This window comes from Ixodes scapularis, unplaced genomic scaffold (genome assembly GCF_016920785.2).
Source record: "Ixodes scapularis isolate PalLabHiFi unplaced genomic scaffold, ASM1692078v2 PGA_scaffold4__175_contigs__length_147842914, whole genome shotgun sequence".
Taxonomy (NCBI): domain Eukaryota; kingdom Metazoa; phylum Arthropoda; class Arachnida; order Ixodida; family Ixodidae; genus Ixodes; species Ixodes scapularis.
In genome coordinates this window covers 36,418,154-36,424,750 of record NW_024609879.1, presented here as the reverse complement: position 1 = coordinate 36,424,750, position 6,597 = coordinate 36,418,154, and the positions used below count along the sequence as shown (strand labels likewise).

At 44.6% G+C, this 6,597-nt stretch overlaps 1 non-coding gene across 1 annotated transcript; it reads right to left on the bottom strand.

Annotated features, from left to right (window-relative positions):
• Positions 1 to 522: 522 nt before the first annotated feature.
• On the bottom strand, positions 523 to 604 carry Trnan-auu. The gene has a single exon. It is a non-coding gene; the product is annotated as a tRNA-Asn (tRNA).
• Between the last annotated feature and the right edge of the window lie 5,993 nt (positions 605 to 6,597).

Below are 6,597 nucleotides of genomic sequence, written 5' to 3'. Positions count from 1 at the left end.
GGCTAATCCCGTTAAGATCGTCTCCAGTTTAAGAAGCAAAATTCAATTTCGAACCAGGTACTTTACTGCGATTTCGCTCTAAAAGAGGTCGACTGTGCAGATGCAAAATTTGACGCTATCGTTAAAATATTAAAAGCGGAATTTCATAATAATAGAATCCTCGCGCTTGCAAGCGCAAAAAAAAAAAAAAAAGAGGAGAGCGTCGTAGCGCAAATAAAGGTGATTTCGCTCACGTTATATGTGGTGCACAAATTTCGATTGTTAGCGCCGGGACGACTGACGTCGTCTACGTTTTCTACGATAAAAGCTGGCGCCCCTTGGATCGTGTGCAACTCCTTCCATTTTTCAAATTCCACTTTCTTTTTAGGGGTGAAGCTCCTTAGGGTCTAGCCTTGTCCGTCCGGCGTCCGTGCTCACATCGATCTTGCTGGTGCTCGTGCTTCTGCTCGTGAGCTCCCGTGCTCACGTGCTCGTGTAGGGCCAAAAAAAAATAATAAAACAAAATGTTAAAAGAAATGTTTGAGCGGTTGACAGAATTTGTACCTGTGCGGGGAGACCCCAATGGATTAATAGTCCATCGCCTTAACCACTCGGCCACAACTGCCGGACGAGTAAGGGGCTCTGAAATGTGGTAGTAACTCAAGAGCTGGGGATGTCATGGATGAAACGTTGCATGCAGCCGCTCAGCGTCTATACAGGAGAGGGCGCTGGGGTCAAATGCGTATATAATCGCGTTAAACTTTGCATGCATTGGCTTAAGGTTTATAGACGAGAGGGCGCTGCGGTCAAGTGCTCAAATGCGCATATACCACGTTCCATACCACACAATCTCCTTCTGACATGGATGAAAACGAACGAAAGGCTCGGCATGCTGCGGCTCAGCGTCTACGCAGACAAGCACCACCAGAGCTTCGCACCAATCAAGATCATTCACCACGTGGAGATGCGGTCAATTTTTATATTTGAGGCGACGCTACGCCCGCGCAGTCTCTCTTCCTCCTGTTTTTAAGTTGTGTTTCTTCTGTGGCTTCTTTCTTTTTTTTTTTTTTGTTTACTTGACGTTGGAACCATCGCGCATTTTTCTTCGCCATGTTCTGCTAGATTTTACTGTCTTTCCTGAGGGTCGCCTGCAACTTTGTTGTTGTTTTTGTCTTTTATTGTCGTCCGCGATAACCTCCTGTTTTCGCCCTCCATTGAGTTTCTATTCCGAAATATTCGTATATACTTTTTGATTTTTTATTACATATAGGGTTACCCAAGTCACCAGGCTCGATCTAAAATGGACCGTAAAAATTGACGCCCGTACGTAGCAATCTAAACTTTTTGTCAAAGGTGTGCTTCACAGGTCAGTATTTTTCTTGTAAAATTACGAAGCGTAGCTCTCTTTCCGTAAAGAATAAGGCCAAGAAACTTGCCAGGGTCCACGGCGGGCGGCGAAGCAGACGACAAGGGTCCTGTAGCGTGTTGTGTTTGGCGTTCATACTGATAGATGACGCTACCTCCTTATCGCGACGGCTCGCGACCACCCTGCTTTATTAAAATGAACATAATCTTTTCGTAATGTATCTTTGGTTAAAACATAAATGCGGACAATAAAATCAACACGCAAAGTTAAAAAAAAACGCAGCTGCGTAACAACCGCGCTTTTGTGTGGCTATACCTTCGGATGCTGCTCCTGCGCCATCTATCAATACGAACGCGAAACACACCCCAATACTGGACATGGTTGTCTGCGTCGCCGCCCGCCATAGTCCCTGGCAAGTTTCTTGGACATATTTTTTTACAGAAAGAAAACTACGCTTTGTAATTTTGCCAAAGAAAAAAACAAAACAAAAAACCTCTGGAATACACCTTTGACGAAAAATGTAGATTGCTACGTGCAGGCGTCGATTTTTACGGGTCATTTTAGATCGAGCCTGGTGACCCTTTATATTAAAAAGTATAAGCTTGGTATACATTTCTATTCGGATTCTATTGTTGTACGTGGGCATATCTGCTATGGGTCAACGTTTCTTGATCAATCGGCCGCCTCAAGGCATACAGCAGGGCATATTTGGAGATGGCAGGCATATGGCCATGGGCTGCCTACCAGTGCAAAAACAAGATTCTGCCGATGTGGTGGAAAATTATTCTTCCGTTTTCTGAAGATCAAACAAGCGTGAGTAATCAGTTACGGCAACATTCAAATTAAACTGGAAGAGCTATCAAATCTGGCCTCGAAATCGCCACTGACGGCTTAACAGATGGTTATGACAACTCCACGGAGATCGCGGAGAACTTTACGGACGACAGACCAGACGCACAACTGAACGCCCAGTCCTATGTAACTGGGTGGGCAGCCAGTCAGATCTGTCTTCATGCTTGCCAAGTCCAAATGCAATAAAAAAAAATTGAACATCTCGAACCACACTCTGTTAAAGAACAAGAAATATTCGCATGCAAAATGAGACCACCTTTCGACCTAGCTTGTCACCTAGCCGGTAACGTCAGCCCTGCCTTCGACACGCCAGCTGAAGGCAAATTTGAGGCCGCTGATTGACGAAACAAATGCGCGGTATGCAAAGCTTGCCGGAACACGCACATCAACAATTTTCACTTGAATCTACTTCTTAACTGCGTCGTCAAGCGAGCAAACAAAAAACCTGCCAAGGTCACTGGGAAAAGAAATGCGAAAGCAGAAAAGGTCACACACTTGCACGTACCAGATTGCAGCGTGGGACTCTTATTTTACGGGCAGTGTGAGCCGGACTACGCAATTTCTTCCTTTTTTATTATTTTAGTTCTTACCAACGCCGCGAAAGTATATAAACAAACGTGTAATGAGCGGCTGAAAAAAAAAAGAACCTCTTTCCTTTTATGATCCGTTTCGTCGTGTTGCTTCCTCAGTTTGTTGTGGACTCAACACCAACAGCGACCACCACCTGCGCAACGATCGTCATCGTTGAAGAAGCTTTTTTTTTCTTTTTTTTTTGTTTTTTTTTGTTGGGTGATTTGAATCTTTGTATCGTCTGCAAGCTCCTTTGTTTTATTCGCCGCTGTTCGCGACGGTACCCCATTTCTTTTTATTTTCGACAGCTATCGCGAACCCAAACTTTTTGTGCAAAGTTCGGAAATGTTTTCACAATCATTTTTATCGTTAATTCATGTTTTGTTTTTGTGCTGCAGCGGCTGGTGCGCTTGCTCTCGTGATATTGACATAATGTTTGCCCACGTTTTCATGATCAGGTAATAAATTGTGATAACTCAATTTGTAACGGATAAACACTAACCTCCTACGACGTAGTTCGAGTAGCAAAACACATTTTTCCGCTATCAAACGCGCTTTAAACGCGTGTGGTCCCCTGATTGGCATTTGAGACCGCTAAATAAACTGCTTTATCTTTTTTATGTGCGCGCTGTCCTTTGATTGTCGTCGCAGTGGCGATCAGTGGATACCGTTTTGCAAGCGGACTGACCGTAATGCATTGTTTCAGCTGTTGGGGTGAAGAAACTGGACTCGCTAAGCTCGAGGACGTCGCGGACCCTATACTTTTCCATTGCGTGGTCTGCTTCCGTAGACTCCGAGTCCGCTAGAGGCGCCACTTTCTTGTTTGCCGCTGCTCCCATGGGTTTTCGGAGCAGTTTTCAATATTAGCGAAGCTATATCGCATTTGGTTACAGTTTCGCGCATTATGCACATTGTGCGACTCATAACGCAAACGAGCCACCGCCGTTTTCTTCTGTATTGCTCTCGGTGTGTAAAGATTGTCCTGAAAATTACTATAGCGGTGGAAAGTGCTTAGTTGGGTTTGGACCTAAGAGGTAAATTTGGTGCCCGCCACTACCCTTTTGAACCTAAATGGAGAAACGAAATCGCCGAAGTCGCTTTAGCGCTAAGAGTATCGCGCAGTGTAAATGCTCAGTTAGTACACAATGAATTTTGAAAGTTTTTCTACACTTAGTCTTTTGAAAATGAAGACTGAAATTTAGAAAAGAAAATACTTTAGATTTTAGATATACAATTTAAAAAAAAAAATACGTTTTTTGTGTTTTTTTTTGGGGGGGGGGTGGGTAATGATTAGTTTCTAGAATTTGAAGTGAAAAATATTTGGGCTGAATAAATTGTGACTCCTATTTATTTGTTTCAGGCTGCGGAACAAACAGCTCAGTGCCCTGGTGGTGCTTCTCGTCCTTGTCATTGCTGGTATGTAGGGGCACACGATACTACTAACATGACTTCTAAGATAAAGAATTCTCTCAGAGCAATAAGTGTTCAGCATTTCCAGCTCTCATACATCAGTTACCTATATCTTGAGAAGACTTTGAAGGGGTTACAATTTTCCAATCATTTTGTTTACGATATTTACATGTGCCTTAGGCGTTTGTAGCTGCGCCGGCGGGTGCCGTAGTTCGTCAACGTGTAGCTGAATCCGCGAGCCAAATGTCACGCGCTAGCTTCTCTTTTTTCTCGGCGCCTTGTTGCCAGTCGTTACAAATCCCCCCCCCCCCCCCCCCCCCCCTTTAGCTCGGAGCTCGGTGTGACGAGCCGTGTTGACGGTATTGTAGCAATGCAGTTTTTAAAATTCCTTCTCAGGTGGTGTTGTGTAGATTGGCTGGCTGAATACGGTCTACCGATACGACTTCTTTGCGAGCTTCGATGGCCAGGCTGGATTTCTTTTCATGAAGTTCAAGTACCGCATAAGGTTCATCGTAAGGTCACTGTAGTGGCCATCTGACGGTGTCGTCTCGCGCGAACACATGACTGCAATGTTCGAGGTCACGGCTCACGGAGACCGTGCGTGATTGCATTCTGGGCGCGGTTGGTTGCAGAGTTGTTCTGGAAATGACCTCAATAGACCGATCTCACCAAGCATTCGGCGCATGCGTGACGCAGTCATAACTTTAGTTCACAGGAGGCAAAGAGCAGTGCACAAGAGGGCTCGTGACGTCCTGTGCTCTACACGCCCAGAGCACCAACGAGGTGCTCGCATGTGCAGAAAGACTATAGTTCCCTCGATGCATTGCGGCAGCGGTGGCGTAGTCAAACTGGTTGGTAAGATGGGTCTATTGGTTTGTGTAGCTCTCGCAGTCTTTGTCGCTAGCGTTATCGGTACTGTGAAACACTTTGCCGGGTAATTGAAGGGTAGTGCCGCCGTTCACCGATTCGGCGGTGCTGCATTTCAGCTCGTCACGCAGATAAGTGCGGATGTCCAACTTGAAACACGCAAGTTAGCGTACAGGGTGTTCAAGTGCTGAGTACAACACGCGGGCATCGTCCGGAGAGAAAGCCCGCGTCATCTACCGTCGCAGTCTGGCAGCTCAAGACCCCGTTCGTATCGATAGTCTCCAACAGGTTAAGAAACGCTGGGCATGCTCGCCCTTGAGAGACTCACCGTCGCTCCTCAGCTAATGAGATATCGATGGTAAGGACCTAAAAAAATAAAGCGATGCGCGTGAACGTAGTAGGCCACGTCTAGCGATTCTTGAATCATTTCTGAAAAGAACAGCTATAAGACCAAAGAAGATGCAATTGTTTTATTAATAACAAAAAAAAGGTATCTCTCTTCAAAACGTACTTAGCATCGCCGCATGAACTGTTTAGAGGAATCCAAGCTAGAGCGCTAGAGCAATTAACGGTTAACTTTAGTAAAAGCTAGGTAATACTAGGGGCATAGTTTTTGCCTAATACAGTTTTGCTTCAAGGCGTTAGCCAGTGCCAATTTTTTGGCACTTCTGTGGATTCTGTCTGGCTCACCACATAATTGCAAAAGTGCCATACTTGAGCCAAAGATACCACTCCTAAACCGAAGGAGGAGCAGTGAAGCCTTGGTATCCCTGAGCACGGTAATGATAATTCTCCTTCGTGCAATGTTGCTAAGTTCGTCTTAATATGTAAATTTCCCCGGTTACGATGTTTTCCGATTCTACAGTAACTGCTTCGAATGGGTGGTTTACATTCATTGATCTTTGGGGGGTTACCCCAGAGCGTTTCAGTCGAGTTTTAGCTGATGGCACCTAATACGGATTATTTAATTAATTACACGAACAATTTACACGTTTAATAGCAAACGCATATGTCCTGAGGGGCTTTCATACCTCTAATTGCATGGATGCACTTCTGAGAAGTTGCAACTCAGATTTCATATTTGCGGGGATTTCGACTCTCATTACACATCCTATAGATCTTGAAGGATACTGAAGAAAACAGACTATGAAAATGGCTTTTTCAATACTAAACTGGGAATAGCAAATGAAGGAACAATAACTTCCATGCGTGGAATGTCAAAATCGGCCATTGACATAACTCTATCATGCACCATATCAATATACTGCTATGAAAAACAGTAGACAGTGTATCAGATATTGATGATTGGCCTACTACTTACGAACTGCCAGTAGACGCCAGGTACCCATCGTATGTCTCATCTTATTATCTTGACCTCGAGATATATAATCAACAATTAACTTCAGAATTCAATCACTTCAGTGGTGACGCACCATTATTATTTGCATATGAGTTAGTGTCTGCTCTAACAAAGTCGGTACGCATAGCGACTTCCGAAATTCGAGCTTCAAAAGATGCGCCCTCGTGTTTTTTTTTTTTGGAGCCCGCTTGTT